General features: G+C 41.5%; 1 protein-coding gene and 1 pseudogene across 1 annotated transcript in view; one reads left to right on the top strand and one right to left on the bottom strand.

The window, feature by feature from the left end:
* MACF1 (microtubule actin crosslinking factor 1) overlaps window positions 1-18,568 on the bottom strand; it is a 311,616-nt gene that overhangs the window by 249,624 nt on the left and 43,424 nt on the right. The window lies entirely within an intron of this gene.
* On the top strand, window positions 17,123-17,599 carry LOC150014654 (small ribosomal subunit protein uS17 pseudogene; annotated as a pseudogene).

Here is an 18,568-nt window from a genome sequence, read left to right as displayed (position 1 = left end):
TCAGGTGGCTCAGGATTCTGAATCATCTCTGATTACCCTGGAAGTAGGTCCTATTTGCTCTCAGGTAGTATCAAAGGCCGCCAATGGAGTAATAGGCACTGCTCACCCAGGTTCAAGCACTGGCAAGTTTCAAATGACTGACATATAGTAGGTTCTCACATATTTGTTGAATGAATGGAGAAATGAATAAAACATTTAACCTTCAACTGCTATAATCAGTTCCATCCCACACCCAAGGGGGTAGAGGGAGTGTCAGAAAAGATTTCTCAGCGAATAGAAAGAAAAACTTTTCCCTGCCATTCCCTGGTGATCAAGCCCTTCTGTTGCAAAATATAATGCTCCCTTCTATATAAAATTCATTACTCGACTGTTCTCCCACAGAGTTTGATAACAGGCCACACAATACTAATCAAGAACAATGGTTCTTCTGCAGCTGGTGTGCAACATACAGAATCCTCTGAAAGGTGGCAGAGCACAGTAGGAAGATGTCCATTGCAGCAGTTTTTTAGAACAGGAACAACTTGAAAACAAGCCAAATATTCAACAATATGAGAATGGCTAAGTGAAGCCATTATCGACATTACAACTTAACTTGTAATGACTATAAAGAAACACTAAAAAAAAAAAAAAAATCCTTATAATGTCACATGAAAAAGGCACGCAAACATATTTGTATATGCTAAGTGAAGGAACCATACACAAAAGGCCATATGTTATATTATTTCAATTATATGAAATTCCACAATAGGTAAGTTAAAAAGCAGATTGAAGTTGCCAGGGGCTGGGGGAGGAGAGGAAGAATGAATGCTTAATGGGTATGGAATTTCCATTTGGGGTTATGAAAAAATTCTGAAACTGGATCATTGTGATGATTGTACAACATTGTAAATGTACTTGATGTCAATAAATTGTATACGTTTAAAATATTACAATGGTAACTTCTATGTTATGTGTATTTTACAATAAAAAATGGATTGGAAAAATAACATATATAGACCAGCTCACAATTATATAAAAATAAATAGAGCCAGAAGGAACACAAACTAGTCCCAACGTCTGTTAAATTAAAATGAGACTTCATTGATGTTGAACAATAAATAAAGATCAGGAAAGGAAAATAAAAATGCCAGAAGCATATAGCCACAATGACAAGCCTGTAAGTTAAGTGCCTACCAAGTGGGGGACAAGTTACATAGCTCACTGGGGGCCAGAACAGCAGGTGTGTGTGCTCTGGAGTGAGGGAGAGAGGTCTTAGGCCCTCCTCAGCCCAGTCTTCTCTAATCTCCCTTAAAGCACTCCCTAGAGAATCCATCTGTTTCAACAAAGCCTTAGACCCTAACAAGCATATTAACTCTTTCACTGCTGATCTCCTACAGATGGGCTTCACCCAATATTAGGTGCTTTTCATTTTTAAAATGCCTCTACATGTTAGAATATAAGCTCTACAATGGAAGAGACTTGGCCTGTTCTCTGGTATATCCCCAATATCTGGAATAAACTGATATCAGTGGACATTCAATAAGTGATTTGCAGAATGAATCCATTAAATACCTTTCCCCTATACAAATTAACTTATGCCTTATTTCCTATAGGCTTCCTCTTCTTGTCATTTGTCCTCGCTTAAGTCTGACCTAGTTTCCTCAAATTCAGTCAACCCACCACTATTTGTCTGCTTAAGTACAGTATATTAGCCCTGGCTGGTTTGGCTCAGTGGATTGAGCGTCGGCCTGCGAGCTAAGTGTCGCTGGTTCGATCTTCCAGTCAGGGCACATCAGAGAAGGAAAACTCTGACTCCAAAAAACCTCCGCTGCCTTGCGGCATACCTCTTCAGGGGAAAGGCTAAGGGAGTAAACCCCGACAGAAAATCCGGAGCCGGAGTCCCTAAGGCGGTTTGACGTTGTAGTCAACACCGGCAACTCCTGCGGCGCACCTGAAGCCAAGCTGTATTGACTCCGTCTTTCCCTTGGACCCTTCAGCTGCGAAGAGAGGGGGGGTCTGCTGCATGGGCAACAGCAGACCCTCCATATCACCCTGCCCAGGCTCTGTAGCTTCAGCTTCACTGGAGAGGACACTCCAGCGTCATCGCAAGATGTCGATTCAACACGGGAGGAGACATATACCGTGTCACTCCCGAGTCGGACTGCACAACCATTCTCGGCGGTGCAGATAGACTCTTAAGAAGCTACACCATCGTCTCTCGAGACGGACGGCTGCCGACGAAGTACAGTATAACTAGTCTCCTCACTGTGGGTTTCTTGCTGGATGCCAGTACCTAGCACAGTACATATGGTAAATGCTCACACATATTTGCCAAATGAAAGAATGATTCACTTTGGTCACCACACCTTGTAAGTGCTCAGTAACGAACATTTAAACTTGGCTAGGTATGAGCTAGGTACCGTGAGTTACCAAAATATAACATCCACAAACAGTTCCCTCAAATAGCTTACGATTTTAATATGGAGAGAAAACTGGAGTGTGAGAAAGTGATATATTGAGGTGGATGATGATCATCAAAGAAGTCTTCATGCAGAAGAAAGGGCTGAAGTGAGGCTGAAGAAATGGATAGATGCCAGTTAAGTATAAAGAACAAGGGCATTCCAGGTAAAGAGAACTGCACAAGAAAAGGCTGAGGACGGGCTGAATGAAGCACTTCAAAGCACCACGAGGAGATGAATCTGTCTAGAGCTAAAGCTGTGTTCTAGGAAATTATGTGAGATAAGCCTGGATAATGGGGGGGGCGGGGCGGGGGGGGCGGTCATAGCATAAAAGCTCTTTCTTACTTTTGGGACTAGAAAACACTAAGCAGCAGCTGGCAGTGTTAACTAAAAGGGAGAGGCAGGACACAGCAAACAAAATGAGGCCCTTGCAGTAACTCATGCGTGAGGTGATGAGTGACTGGCCCAGAGTCATGGCGCCGGGGGTGAGAAGGAAAGGGCAAATTTAACAGAAATTCTGAAGAAACAAAAGAACTCGGTGACAGAAAATGGGATTGAGGAAGAGAGAAGAGTCAAAGATGTCACCAGGGTTTCTGATCTCAGAGACTGGAAGAATGTGAACACAACTGCTGAAAATGGGGAATAAGGAAGGAAAGCCAAGTCTAAGCTGGGTTTTGAAAATACTGAGTTTGTGGTGATATCCAAATATAGCTGTCCTGTAGGCAGTTGAAAAAAGAGACTAGAAATTAAGAGGTTTTTATACCTACAATAGAATATTATTCAGCCTTAAAAAAGAAGAAAAAAAGAAGGCAATCCTGTCAATGTCCAACAGGATGAACTCTGAGGACATTATGCTAAGTGGAATAAACCAGTCACGGAAGGGCAAATACTGCATGATTTCACTTATATGAGGTATTTAAAGCAGTTAAACTTATAGAGGCAGAAAGTACAATAGAACAGTGGTTCGCCAGGGGCTGGAGAGAGGGGGAAGTGGGAAGTGGCTGTTCAACCAGTATAGAGTTTCAGTCATGAAAGATGAAAAAGTTCTAGAGATCTGCTGGCATTAAACATGCATATAGTTAACAATACTGTACCATACATGTAAAAAGTCATTGAGAGGGTAGATCTCGTGTGACATGTCTCCTACCACAATTTTTAGAACACCTTCAAAATCGAGAGATTTTAAGTAGTAGAAGACAGATGTGGGAGTTTGCAATTTAAAAGAAAAGCTGAAGCCAGAAGAAGCAGCTAGAGAAAGGAAAGGTCAGGAGTAGCACAATAGTAATGCCAGCTCTGTTTGCACCATAAGTTTCTGTGTCAGGGGCTTTACCTATGCCATTTCATTTACCCTCATAATTTTATGTTAGAGATATTACTATCCCCACTTTATAGATGAGAAAACTGAAGCTCAGAGAAAGTGAGTAACTTGCCCCAAGTAATGTAGACACTTGGATTTCAACCCAAGCTAGCCTGGATCCAAAGCCTGTGTTACTCCCACCTTACCAGATTGCCTCACCCCTCAGCAAATGATCAAAGTTAGAGTCAGAAAAAGGAAAAGACACAGCAGAGGCAGACAAACAGCAATCAGATAAGTGAAGGAAAACCAAAAAATGTACCTCATTAAAACTAAAGCAAGAGACATTTTTAAAAAATCCTCACCCAAGGGTAAGTTTTTATTGATTTTAGAGAGAAAGGAAGCAGGGGGTAGAAAGAGAAAGAGAAAAACATCGATTGGTTGCCTTCCAATTGAACCCGCAATGTAGGTATGTGCCCTCACCAGGAATCAAACCTGGAACCTTTTGGTGTATGGACGATTCTCCAACCAACTGAACCACCTGGCCATCGCAAGGAAAATAATTTTTTAAATAGGCAGGGAGGTTACCACAGGGTCAAACCGGCAACATTCCAACACAAAATGAAATCAACACTCCAACTCTACCTGTAAAGAGTCATGTGAAGATGGAGCCTTGGGCCAAGTACTGCAGCCCAGAGAATGTCAAAGAAACAGAAGCCCTAATCAGAGCTAAATGGGCTTCTTCTCTCCTTCTTATCAATGACACCTGGTCAACAGCTACTCCACATGCCTCTCACTGAAGTATATCATCTGACCAGTCCCAGGAAATACCAACCCAAACACAAAGCATTGCACAACACAAGGTCAGGTTCAACTTGAGCTATGGTGAAAACTGGATCTCCACTCCAGCTGTAGTTCAACATAAACTGTTTTTAAAACCAAACTTCTTATAGAAGGATTTCATATGCCTGCTCCCTTTACTTCTCACATGCTAGACAAACCCAAATCAGGTACACACACTTAATGATTTAACTGAAACCCCACTTCCCTGTAAGTGACCACATGACCTTTCATACTGCTGCTGGAGTTATACCTCTCTCCCACAAAAAACAAAACCAAACCGAAACAAACAAACAAAAAAAGACTTGATTGCTTATGTCATTCCTCAGGCTTAAAAACATCTAGTGCCCTTACATGCCTATGTTATTTCTTAGCCATTTATAACAGACTCAACTTTCCATTCCAGCCTTATATATCACCTACCCAGCTTCCTACTTCGTAATGTTTCTCATTCTTCCCCAGAGGATACAGAGGTTTTCATGAATCTATTCCTTTGCCTACCTGTTGTCTTCTCAGAATACCTCTTCTCCCTTCTTAACTGGTAAATTCCTACCAACTTCAAGATTCAGCTTACATACCAAGTCCACTATGAAGTCTTCCCAATCACCCACCCTGTTGCCTTTAGAAATCACCCCACCTCCCTCCTCACAGCAATTTGTTCATATTTCTATAATGGCACTTGCCATAAATATTGGGTTGCCCCAAAGTTTTTTCCCCATAAGATGGCTCTATTAGCACTTAGTAGTCTTTCACTTCATCCGAAACAATTTTGTTAGATTGTATTGTGACAGCTGTCATTTCCACATGCATTTAAAAAAAAAAAATCAAAATTGGTGAATTTTTGTGTACCCATTTTAATACTGACGATGGAAGAAAATACATAACATTTTCAGCATATTATACTTTATTATTTTAAGAAAGGTAAAAACACAACTGAAATGCAAAAAAAAGATTTGTGCAGTGAATGGAGAAAGTGCTGTGACTGATAATATCAAAGTGATTTGTGAAGTTTCATGCTGGAGATTTCTCTCTGGATGATGCTCCACAGTCAGGTAGACCAGCTGCAGTTGATAGCGATCAAATCAAGACATTAAATGAGAACAATCAACGTTATACCATGCAGGAGAGAGCCAACATAATCGAAATATTCCAATCGATAAAATTGTTGTTGAAAATGAAAAATGTGTCTTATATTATGGGGAAAACTAAGTGGACTTTTTGGCCAAATGGTTCCTGCCACTCCACAATGAGCAAAATATACTGTTTAGCGAGTAGTATTCATTCAGAGGGACCATCTCCACAATTGTAACGAATAACATATATAATTAGGATTACTAGCCTGGGGTTCCTCCAGAAGAGAAGCCAAAAGAAACTGTGGCAGAATATGCAGACAAGAGCCTTAACTTCTCAACAGTAATGCCTACAGGCTAATTCTTTAAGAAAGAACAGTGTTGCACTCACCACCAGTTAACAACAACAACAAAAATAATAAAACACGAAACTGCTTCCACACATTTGAGAGTCCAGAGTGCTAACCATGACACCATGGAGCCCCATACTCCCCACACATTTCAAACCAGCAGCAACAGAGGCCAACCCCAATGTGAACTTGTGCTGATGTCCCTCTCTTGACCAGTGACATACAGTAAGCCTAAAAATATAAAATTAAGAAGAGGATAAACTTTAACAATATAAAACTGCCAAGCATCCAAACAAGTACAGAATTTACTGAGGGTCTATAGGTGCCTACTGCTGTTAAAGGTGTTGACAGGTCTCACCACAGAAACATTAGACTCCCAGATTGCTTGCAGTGGAGAGAGTTGCTCCATGGTGAGAGGTTTGCTTAAGGGCTCTGGGAACAGGAAGAGTAGACAGTTCTCACCGTGAAAGATGCAATCCAGTCAGTGACTCAAGCCACTTTCCACTATCCTGGCTGCTGCAGAAACATTCCTATTGACCCTCCCATCATCTACACACAAAGTGCCATACATGTGCCTCCTTCTCTCAGGCCTCAAGCTAATCTCCAAATACCCACAGTCTATCGTCAGCTAGAAAATCCCACATTGTCTGCTACAGGATGTCAACTCCCAGTCAGAAACAAGACTGTACTCTAATCAAGTCTGTAATTTGACCCTAAGGCTGTCAGTCCCAATATGTTGATTTAAACACACAGCACCATCTCCGCTTCCTCCGAAGGCAGATACATACCCATAAGCAAGGAGAGTTTGTCAACCTATTGTATCAGGTTAAGCTGGCCCAATTTACTAACTGGGGCCAACTCAGTAACAGCAGGAAAAGAAAGAGAGAATCTCAACTTCAGAACAATCTGGGGTTCCAATGCAGGGTTTCCAAATAGCATTGATTAGGTCATTCTTCATAGAGCAGTTTCCTGATCAACGTTGATGGATCTCTCCTGATACAAGTAGCAAGAGTACTAGCGTTGGGAGGATCAGTGAAGCCATTTAAATGCCGAGAGCTGCTGGGAGAAAACCGTCAGAGTAAAACAGTGCAGTGCTGTGATGACAACATGTGGGAGCTGCTGACTAAGTGAAAGAGACACCTGGCACCTATCCCATGATGAAATTAACTGGATAATAAAACATCTGATCCAGCTGGCCACTAAGCCTGAAGACAAGGCTGTCCCTAGAGGGCAAGTGCCCAAGGGCTAACAGAAAGGTATTCATAGTGTTACAGGTACTCTCAGTAAATTTTCAAAGTGAAATAAAGTTAAAAACTGACATCCAGAGATTATAATGTATGTATTAAGACCAATAATTCCATTTCTAGAAATTATCCTAAAAAGATAATCAGACATGCACAGAAGTTTTTATTTATAAGATTGTTCATTATTATATTATAGCAGTGAAAAATCAGAAATGTACATGCCCCCCAATTGGGGAATGTTGAATAAACAATATTTCCATTTGAGGAAATTCCATACAGCTGTCAAGAAATTATGTTGGAGAGAAATAGTTAAAGGCATAAAAAAATGCTCACACACACACAAAAAAAAAAAACATGAGAAGAGAATTACATTATAATAACAACAATATAAAAACATTTTATACATATGGATAGAAAAAAATAGATGGAGCACTGGCAGGGTGGCGCAGTTGGTTAGAGCGTTGTTCCCATACCCCAAGCTTGTGGGTTCGAACCCTGGTCAAGGCACCTACAGGAGTCAACCAGTGAATGTATGACTGCATGGAAAAACAAATCGATATTGATTTCTCTCCCCCCTCCCTCCCTCCCTCTCTCTCTCTCTCTCTCTCCCCCCACTCCCTTCCCTTCCCCCCTCCCTTCCCTCTTAGTGCATCAATTTAATGGAAAGGGGAAAATTTTTTTTCCCTAAGGTTCTTTATTAGGCACATTGAAGAGGGAAAAGAAGCGCCCCCCCCCCCCCCAACAAGGCTACTCTCTGAGGCGTACATGTTGAGGTGTGAGGGCTTGTCCTGCTTGGCAAGATATAGCAATACAGAACAGGTTTCTAGGCTGGTTGACAAAGTAAATGTCCAAAGTAAAGCTATAAGATAATGAGAAAGATGATTTGACAAACACAATGAACTACTGGAACCAAAATTGCGTGTGTGCCTTCTCATTAGTCACCTTTCTTCACTTATTCAACAATGTTGCCACTGCCCAAAATATATCTGGAAACCCTGTTTGAAACTGCTTACAGACTAGTAATACCATCTTTCCAATGTTTTCTAGAGCAGTACATTTCCATTCTTTTAGATTGGATTTAATGTTTCAAAATAGCCAGTTATGGATAATATCGTTTTCTGACCAAAAATTAGGTATGATGATAAAATGACTGGAGTTTCTTATGGGAGTCATAATCTAGTACTGAAGAGGAAAAACTACCAAAAAAAAAAAGGGTTTTATAAATTTATATATAGGCCAGGCACCGTTCTAAGAGTATTTCTTAACCCCTGTGGTACAACTGAAGGACATCTGAATACATGAGTTTAGTTCAATTAAAAAATTCTTCAAATGTTTCTTTCACGCTTAATATCTGCCAAGCAGCATGCTAGGTCTGGAAAATACAAGAATAAATGAGACATAGTTCCTACCTTTAACAACTGAATGGCTAACATCTCCTGGACTCTTGCCCTCTGCCAGATGTTACGTTTACTACCTCATTTAATTCCCAGATCTGGTGAGATAAATTCTATCATCCTTATTTTACAAATGAGAAAACTGAAACAGAAAACTTGGCCCAAGAAATAGACTAGCAGGAAAATCAAATACTTAATAAAATAACTATAACATAATGTAACATGCTCTAAAATTGTTATGTTTAAAGTTCTATGGCAATGCAGATGAGTAAAAAAGAATAATTCTATCTAGGAATGTAAAAAAAAAAACTATAGCGGGGGTGGCAAGTGAGATTGAGCCAGGCACTACAGGATGAACAAAAGTTTGGTTATTCTAGGCAAAGGGAACAGAAGATCATATGCAAAGGAAGAGAAGGGAGAAAGTATATGGATATGTTGGAGTGTTTTTTGTTTTTGTTTTAATAAGTCGTTATCTCACAGATCTATCACAAGTTCTTCTTATCAAAGCCTAGAGAACCACCTTCTCATCATTCTACCTCACCTACCTCTCTGCTCCCTAATTAATCCACAACTATCAACCATAGGACAGGCCTGGGCTCTGCCAAAGAGCAGGACTTGGGCCAACTGTTCAACCTGTCATACCCATAGGAGAGGTCCATCTAGGCAGAAATCATTCAATGACTATGGTTTGGGCAGGCTTGAGAAATAAAAGTTAAAGCCTTCCAGAAGCAACAGCAGCAATAGGATATATACTGCACTACAATTCTGGCATCAAACACCAGAGTCACATGAAGCTGGAACTAGGACTTCGAAAGACTTCGCCAATGTCTCTATTCTCCCACTGGGCTCCCTTCAGCAACTACCCACTAGATGAAGGAATGGCTGCAAGCTGAACCATGTCAAGAAAAGCAGTCAGTAACTAAATGAAGAAGGGGGCCAATTACCTCTTCCTGTCAGCCTGTCTGGAAACGCAAATATACAGGTGAAATGAAGGGAAGCAGCTGTTCACCACAATCAGGGGACACAGTACGTGAAATCAACAGGAGACTTTGAAAAAGACAATGGTTTATATGTAATTGTCTGCTAGAAGCCCAGGACAGAATATCTGTCTAAGACCTATAGCAACATTCCAGAAATGATTATAAGGACTAAACCAAACAATGACATGTGCTCTTTCCAGGAACTCTCCAACCTGGAAAAGATTCAGGTTCTTAGAAGAAAGTTAATCAGATGCTTTCTTTGGATGAACACGACAAATTACTGCACATTATATGTGTATTATACGTTTTATGTCATAAATACTATTACAGAATGTATATACATGAATGAAGGATTAGAAAACAGGGCACACCTCAAGGAGTCTAGTGTGGAGAGAAAAGATCTGTTGCCCTCAGTCCAAAGCACCATACTGCTACTCTCCTTCAGAGAGGAAGGTACCCACATGTGCTGTATGCATACACTTGGACACACATAACTGTTTTCTCCTGATTCATATGCTCCCCAGCATCAGAGAGCAGTACAGTACAGCCACTTTGGCTGCCATAGTCCCAGGGACTATTATATCCTTAGCAGGACAGATAAATCCCGTTCTTAGGCCAGCCACACCTTGGGTATACCACTGTAAACAACCTATGATATGGATAAGAGTTATATGGATTAATACACATAAAGTGCTTAGAACAATGCCTAATCTATAACTAACATTTGCTGAATGTTTACTGGTATCACTAATATTACTAATGCTGTTGTCTTCCAGTCTCAACCATCATAACTGTCCTACGGTTAAGATCAAGTCCTGGAGTCAAACAGGCTGTTAAGTGACTAGGGCTACTATTCCCGAGTCTGAAGGTGATCTGATCCAGAGCAGGCACAGGACTCGCTGTGATTCAAAGAAGTCACTGAGAGAAACAAAGAAAGGAGAGAAGTAACATTTGGTGAATTCTGACCACATATCACACATTAAACTAAGTGTATATATTCTCTTGTTTAATGCAGTTGAGTGCTTTGGAGTTCATCTTAGGGATATAAAACCAAAATAGCATAGCGGAGAGCCCCAGTGTCCGGGGTGGGAAGAGTGGAGTGGAAGCAGCTCCTGCTGTGGCTTTTTCTCTTCTCTGATTTCAAACCCATATGGAACACTCCCCATGATGGTACATCTAGATTCTAGGCTGTTATTCATTCCTAGTAAAGACAGCGAGGGAGAAAAAAACTTTATAGGTGGGCTGAGAAAACAAGTGATTGCCAAGCTGGTTTCAAGACACCCTCTTCCAAAAACAGAAAAACCTTTTCTAGGGTGCAATTTTAAACCTCTACACCCCTGAGAGGATCAAATCAAGAGCTATTTCGTTCCATTAGCCCCACCAAGAACGTCAGGAGAGTTAAGGGAAACTGGGGACCAAAACAACTCCTATTTAGGTAATAAAAAAGAAGATTCCTTCCTCCACGGATGTTTTATGGGAGGAATATAAAGAGGGCCCCCGCCACCAGTCAACCTGCTCTTTGTTCCTGAAGCACATATAGCAGAGGAGAATACAATTATAAATGGTGTGGTCTCCTGAGAACCTCAGGAATCCATGTAAGCTGTGGCCATCCTAGTGTGGTTAACTGCCCATCTAAACCCTGACATGAAGGGGAACCAAAAGGAAAAGTTATATTTCCCAATCCTATGGATAAGTAAATCTCCTACAGTTCCTATTCACCACATGCCCATCTTCAAAAAGCTCTGGCCTTTTATCAGAAGAATGAGGCCAAGGGTAATAGGAAGTAAAACTATACTAAGGAGCTCAGTATCCAAGAAAAGGCCTGGGATTTCTACTCTGAGACTTTTCTTCTACTGAAGGAATGAGCAGGTTAATTAAATTTGATAATTCTTCCATGTGTGTGGGTGTTTTTTATAAGATTTTATTTATTTATTTTTTTAGAGCGAGGGGAAGGGAGGGAGAAAGAAAGGTAGAGAAACATCAGTGTGCGAGAGAAACATGGATCAGTTGCCTCTTGCGCCCCCAACCAGGGACCTGGGTCGCACGCTAGGCATGTGCCCTGACCAGGAATTGAACCAGCAACCTTTCAGTTTGCAGGATGACATTCAACCAACTGAGCCACACCAGTCAGGGCCTTCCATGTGTTTTTTAAACACAGGAGGGAAAGGGTTCCTCCTATTGGTTGGGCATCATGCTCAGGAATATAGAAGAGTCCCTATAAGACAGGAAATAGGGCAAGAAAAGGGGGCCCTTGTGTGGGACAAGGATACATTCTTGCACCAACCTTTATCTCCCAACATGACCCAAAAACTGGAAGAATCACTGAGAAGCACCACTGGTTTCTGTTCCCCATCTCCCAGCTCTTCCCCATGAGTCTAGATAAAGAAGTCTAGACTCTCTGCCCTCTCAAAACTTCCTTTGACAGGGAAGCAACAGTTAATGTCACTTATTCTTGCTAAGACCTGTCTGATGCGTGATAAACTTACAGAGCCCTGAACCTACAGGGGGCTGGCTCCAGCTGTCAGAAGATCTGGGGGAAAAAAATTGTTTCTATGGCATGGGGCAAGAAAAGGGAAGACAGAGATCACCAGAACAATACTTTACAGTTGCATATTCCTTTGTAGCATACAAAGCTCTTCATATATAAGAAATCTTAGAAACAGTTCTCCAACAGACAATGAAATAAAGTGAAGTATCTGCAGACCCTGATGGGAAGGGAGCCCAGCTCTCCTGCCATTCCTCTCAACCCAGGAGAAGCCTACTTCAGCCTTTTCCTTTCTTGACTCCTCATACTCTCTCCACACCCCATGGTTGCTCTGGGTCTAGAATCCTGACTGCTAATCAAAGAGAGATGGTTTGAGCATCTTCCTAAGTAGATAGAAATAAACCACCTATAAATGAGAGAAGGCGAAGTAAAAAGATTTCATTCACTTTCCTCCTTACTAGCCAAGAAGACCCCTATGTTGTCACATCGGAGAGTATTTTTTTCACCTATGGTTAGTTAAGAGTTTTCCAACCATGCAAAGCAAACACCATTCCCTTTAAGTATCATTTTAATATAAGTTTCCTCCTTGAAAGTCACTGATTTACCCTTCAAAGTGACATCTCCGGCCTATCAACCTGCATTACTCCTCCCCCCACAACCACTCCTGACTCCCTGTTCTTTCCAGATGGGACTCTGACTCACTGTAGACACAGGCAAGTAGAAAATCTGGCCCAAGAAACCTAGCTACACCTAGGTGAGGCTGCAGCGCTGGACGGCAAGAGCCCTCCACCCCCATTGCCCAGGAAGTGCCCAGAGCTCTGCTGAGCTCAAAACAGCAGGGCACATGTATTCACTGCCCCTTCAAGCAAAAGAACAGACTGCTGCCGAAGAAGCTGAGAGGACTCCCTTTTACCTACACACCCATGATCACATTTACAAACTCTATCCTTTCTAGGTAACTACCTAAACACACAAAAAAATACGGCCAGCTCAGAGTAAGAGGGCTCCCTAAGCCCCTAAGGGATTGATGGAAAGTACAGACCCCATACAACACACACCACAGTAAGTGTTCACACAACCAACAAGGACAAAGGCAGGGAACCAGACGGCTTGTAATACCTCTAAGGTTGTTGAGTCCCTCCAGGAACTTCTGGTACTTGTAAGCATTCATGGCCCGGCCCAGCTGTGTTGGTTCACTGGCTGGAAGCAGGCACCATAGCGCAGTGACAGCTGAGAAGTGAGAGTGTACAAACCAACCGATCTCGCCTACCGCGTCTCCTAGCCCCCAAGAACTGGACTTTGACCACATTTACAAGTGACGTCACCAGAGAAGTCTCATTACATTACAGCCCTCTGCGCGCCCTCATTTGCTACAGTGAGCGGAAATACCTCCCCAGGAGAAGCCGGCCCCTCCTTTGTGCAAATTAGACAAGAAGACCACAACAGCCCCCGCAGATCATCTGCCGCCTCATCTGCCACCTTATCTCTAGACCCCAGTCCAGGTTCCACTGGGATTACCACTCCTCTGGTTTAAACTCTAGGGAGAAAGGCTTAAATGCTTTTCAGGAGAGCAGTTAGGGGTTCATCTAACATCTCAGAACGAAACCTTTAAAGGGCCGCTCTCAACACAGAATGTCACCACCACAGGAGCTCTTAAGCAAATATCACATGGCAACGGGACAGGTTTTACAGAATAAACAACCAACTCTGCACTCTTCTTACAGCAGTCACGTTTACAGACTGGAATACAGCCACACACAGAGGCACTGCACATCCACACAGCCCAAGGCAGGGAGAGAAGCAGAAACTGTTAAGCCCACTCCCTAAGTGCTAAAAGCACAGTTCAGGGAGGCAGGACCTTCTCCACACATAACTAAGGAGAAAATATAGCCCACATACCATCCACCCACTCCCCACGCCAGGGTACTATTTCACTCAGCTGATTTGTTTTTCTGTGCTTCAATGATTTCAGTAGCTGCTTCAAGTTTCATTCTGCTCCATGATGGCACACATTTCCTTTAAAGACTGACAAGGTATATTTCAGTTTATAATTTCTGAGGAGATTTCTAAGAATATACTGCTTAGTTTAACCATAGTCTAAATCCAAATGTTTAACTCAAAGAATGCATTTTATTTTGAAAATAAAATTTACTATAGTTTATAATTTTGTTATTGAAGCTACCAGTGTGCAAGTACAGTTACTGCACAAAAACTTAGAAATTACAGGAGGTGACATAAATCTTAAGGAAAATTACAGAATTTTATTTAATTCATAAGCAACTATTTTCTATTTTCAGTTCAGTTTGTTGTATCTAAACCTAAGTTCTCTTAGGTCTCTGGCACCAGAATGTAAATATATGTATGTATGTATCATGTAATAATATAACATGTCATAAAAGTTATAGTTTAATATTAAAAATGTTCTTTGGAGAAAAAAAATCATTCTACTCCATTAAAATCTCAAAAAGATGCCACCCTCATCCTGGTCAGTGGCTCAGTTTGTTGAAGCATTGTCCTATACACCAAAAGGGTGCTGGTTCGATCCTCGGTCAGGGCACATACCTAGGTTGCGGGTTCGAACCCTGATCGGGTATATATGGAAGGCAACCAATCAATGTTTCTCTCTCACATCTGTCTCTCTCTCTCTCTCCCCACCCTTCCCTCTCGCTCTCTCCCTCTCCTTCTCTCCCCCTCCTTCCATTCCTCCTTTCCCCTCTCTCTAAAATCAATATACATAACCCCAGGAGAGGACTTCTTTTTAAGTGTAATTTTTTTTAAAAATGACACCACCACCCCCCTCCCTGATAGTTACAAGCTCTTAGGATAAACTACACAGATTATAACCAGAGGGAGACACTCTGAAATTTCTATAGCATTTCTGTTGTTAAGTGATTCATCTGCATTATTATATTCATCTTTAAAAATATTTTTACAAAAATAACTAAAGTTTCATTTACAGGTGAGAAAATGGAGGTTAAGTAACCTGTCCAAAAGTCACACATCAAGCCAATGAGAAAACATGGAAAGAACCAATGTTTTCCAAACCTGAGCTTGGTACTCTGGCTCATCTTACCTTGGCATCCTAGAGAACCATGAAGAACCAACTGAGTCAGACTCCACTGATTAACCCCTCACAAAAGAGATACCCCTCCCCAAAGTCTGAAGTTTTTCTGAGCAACCTGCCATGCAGGTTGGGGTGAGTTGGGGTAGAATTCAGGGTGCAAAATATAACATTCCACAAAACTCCCAATTATGCAAGTTAGATGCAGGTGGAGAAACTGTATAACTAGCTTGTGAAAACAGAGAGAAAGGGGAGTGTACTCACTTGAAAAAATCAGGCTAAATAACATTAACAGCTGCTATGGTAATAGAAAGGGGAAAAATTAAAATGCTACTAGTCAGTCAACAGTACCAACAAGGTAGCCAGCCACTGTGTGAAGATCTGAGTCACAGGGGATGCACAATGCATGATTCCTTTTCTCAAAGAACAATTTAATGGGCAAGATTAAAAGGTCAAAAGGGAGTTTAATGCTTACAGAGCTTAAGTTAGACAGTGGAATGCAGTGTGTGTATATATATATATATTCTCCCTGGTTGGAGTAACTCAGTTGGTTAGAGCATCATCCTGCTATGCCAAGATTGCAGGTTCAATCCCAGGTCAATGCACATAGAAGAACCAACCAATGAATGTATAAATGGGTGGAGCAAGAGATCAATGTCTGTCTCTCTGTCTCTCCCTTCCCCTCCTTCTCCCTCTCCCTCCCTCCCTGCCTCCTTTCCTCTCTCTAAAATAAATAAATACATTTTTAATATATAAGTTCTATAATGTATTACTATGAGAATCACAGTATTTCTGAGGTCACCTAATCTAAGAGACCAGGTACTTAGCATGAAATAAGGCTGTGGATGAGAAAGGCAAACATTAAATAACAGTTCAGCTCATGTGTGTGTGTTTCCTGGCATTATTCCACTATTTATCCAGAAGAGTATGAATAACAGGGTACAGTGGAAAGAACTTTGGTTGTAGAGTCAAGACACCTGGAGTCCAGAATCTATCTCAAGATCCAACTTTGCCACTTACTAGCTATGTGAGCAGGAGCCCCAAATCCTTATAAAATGCTAGTTCTTAACTTTTTTTTAGGTCACAAACCCCAGTGAGAAGCTGAGGAATACTAAGTACAGGTAACCTCCGTATAACACGGTTGTTAGGTTCCTAACAAATGCCATGTTATGTGAATCCGTGTTATATGAAACAAAGAACTAATACAAAGGGGAGGGGTGGGTTCCAAAATTTAAAAAAACATACTATTATATTTTTATAAGAGAAATATTATTAAAGCAATTTTCATCAAAAGTATTACATATTAATATGAATTAAGTAATGTTTTCTTCATCATCACTAAGCTCCATTAACCAAATGCGTTTTCTTTTTGACAAGATATCCTCATTCTCTGAATGCTTTTCAGCATTATCTATGCTCTACTTTTTGCAAAAAATCTGTTACTTTAAATTGCTTGCTTTTAGCTGAGGGATCTTTATACATTTTGTTATACGGTGCTAAGCACTTTTGAAGTTCTCTCTTAAACTTTGTGCTCCTTTCAGTGCAAGGATCTTCATTTAAGAAATATGACTATAACTGTATTTGGCTAAGTCTAGGCCTTTCTTTACACTTTTTAGAATAAACTGTTCAACTTCTTCATTTTCATCAGTACTATCGTCCCCGAAGTTATCTTGGCACATTCCAGAGGTCATTTCCACCAAAATTGCTTCATCAGTTTCTTCTTCTACCAGCAATTCTTGGGTATCTTCTACAATCATATCGTGCTAAGAGTGAAACCGTGTTACAGAAGTACCGTGTTATGTGGGGGGTTTCCCCAATTCTCTAACCATGTTAGAGCAAAACCATGTTATAGAAGTGCCGTGTTATACAGGGGATATCTGTACACTCTTCCTATAAAAAGGTACATAAATCGATAAGGAAACCTGGACGTCGCCAGTGGCTTTCTTTTCTTCAGGCCGCTGGGAAGATGGCAGACACTCAAACAAAGCGTGCCTACCAAAAGCAGCCCACTACCTTTCAAAAGAAGAAGAGGGACCTTCTTGGAGAAAATGGCAAAGAGAAACTATTGCAACACTACAAGAACATCGACCCGGGTTTCAAGATGCCCAAGGAGGCCACTGAGGGCACCTACATTGACAAGAAACGCCCCTTTACCGGTAATGTCTCCATCCAAGGGCACCTCTTGTCTGGCATGGTGACCAAGATGAAGATGCAGAGGACCACTGTCATCCACCAAGGCTACCTCCTCTACAGCTGAAAGTACAACCACTCCAAGAAGTGCCACAGGAACATGTCAGCGCACTTGTCCCCCTGCTTCAGAGATGACCAGATCGGGGATATTGTCACAGTGGGTGAGTGCTGGCCCCTGAGCAAGACTGTGCACTTCAACATGCTCAAGGTCACCAAGGCTGCTGACACCAAGAAGCAATTTCAGAAGTTCTGAGATTAGATACCTGCCTGCTCCCCCAAACAAAAGTTATTTTCTCAGTTAAAAAAAAAAAGGCACATATTCACCTACCTACAAGTTTTGTTTACAAGAGGAGAGGGCTCAATAAACCACAGATTAAGAACCTCTGAATTAATCTCTAAGACTTCTTTTGTGTCCTGATCTGAAAGCAATTAACACAGTGCAATCCAAATATAGGTACTGAAATGAACAAGGTTTTATAAAGCAATGATCCATCAGCCAGAAAAGACCTGGGTTCTCTTGTTTTAATGCCACTATAAATTCTATCAGAGACTTCTGCCCCACCCCACCATCCCCTCTGAAAGAAAATCAGCCCAGACAAAAGGAATCTAATGGCAGGAACAACTGACCTTTAAAATAGCCACTTGAACTAAGTGCATTGAAAAGACAACACATGCTAGCTTGTCATTTCCTCTGTGTGTTTCACCATATCAGATAAAAATTAAACAAAAACAAGGATGTTTGGAATTATGAAGTGAGTGACGGTTCCAACATGAGGCTGTTGGGAAAGAGGGAGGGGGTGCAGTGGCCTGGACTCCAGTTGTATTCCTGCAGACAATGGACCTTTCCCCAGAATCAGAGAATTCCAAAGCTCCGTAGTATAATACATCCATATGCTTTTGGGGGGCTGTTCATCTTTTATCCTCCAATAGGTCCCAGTGAATGGCGAACAGTGAATGTAACCCCAGGTGGCAAGAGAGATTCTGCCCTAAATTCCAGAGAGAGAGAGACAAATGTGAAAGGCTTAGGATCTGGCAGTCTAATAGGCACTCTCTGGCCAGCTGCTGACAACGGGGAAAAAAGCTCTGCTGTCTCCAACAGCCTTTACCGAGGCGCCGACACCTATGAGCTGAGTGGAACTTGACTGAATGCAGGCAGATCAGGAATCCAGACTACACTGTATGAGGTGCCATCCTCAGAGCTCTGACTCTACAATGACAAAGA

This window comes from Furipterus horrens, unplaced genomic scaffold (genome assembly GCF_987537825.1).
Source record: "Furipterus horrens unplaced genomic scaffold, mFurHor1.1.pri manual_scaffold_3, whole genome shotgun sequence".
NCBI classification, from domain to species: domain Eukaryota; kingdom Metazoa; phylum Chordata; class Mammalia; order Chiroptera; family Furipteridae; genus Furipterus; species Furipterus horrens.
Note: the sequence above shows the minus strand (reverse complement) of the source record. Positions and strands in the feature narration are given on the sequence as shown.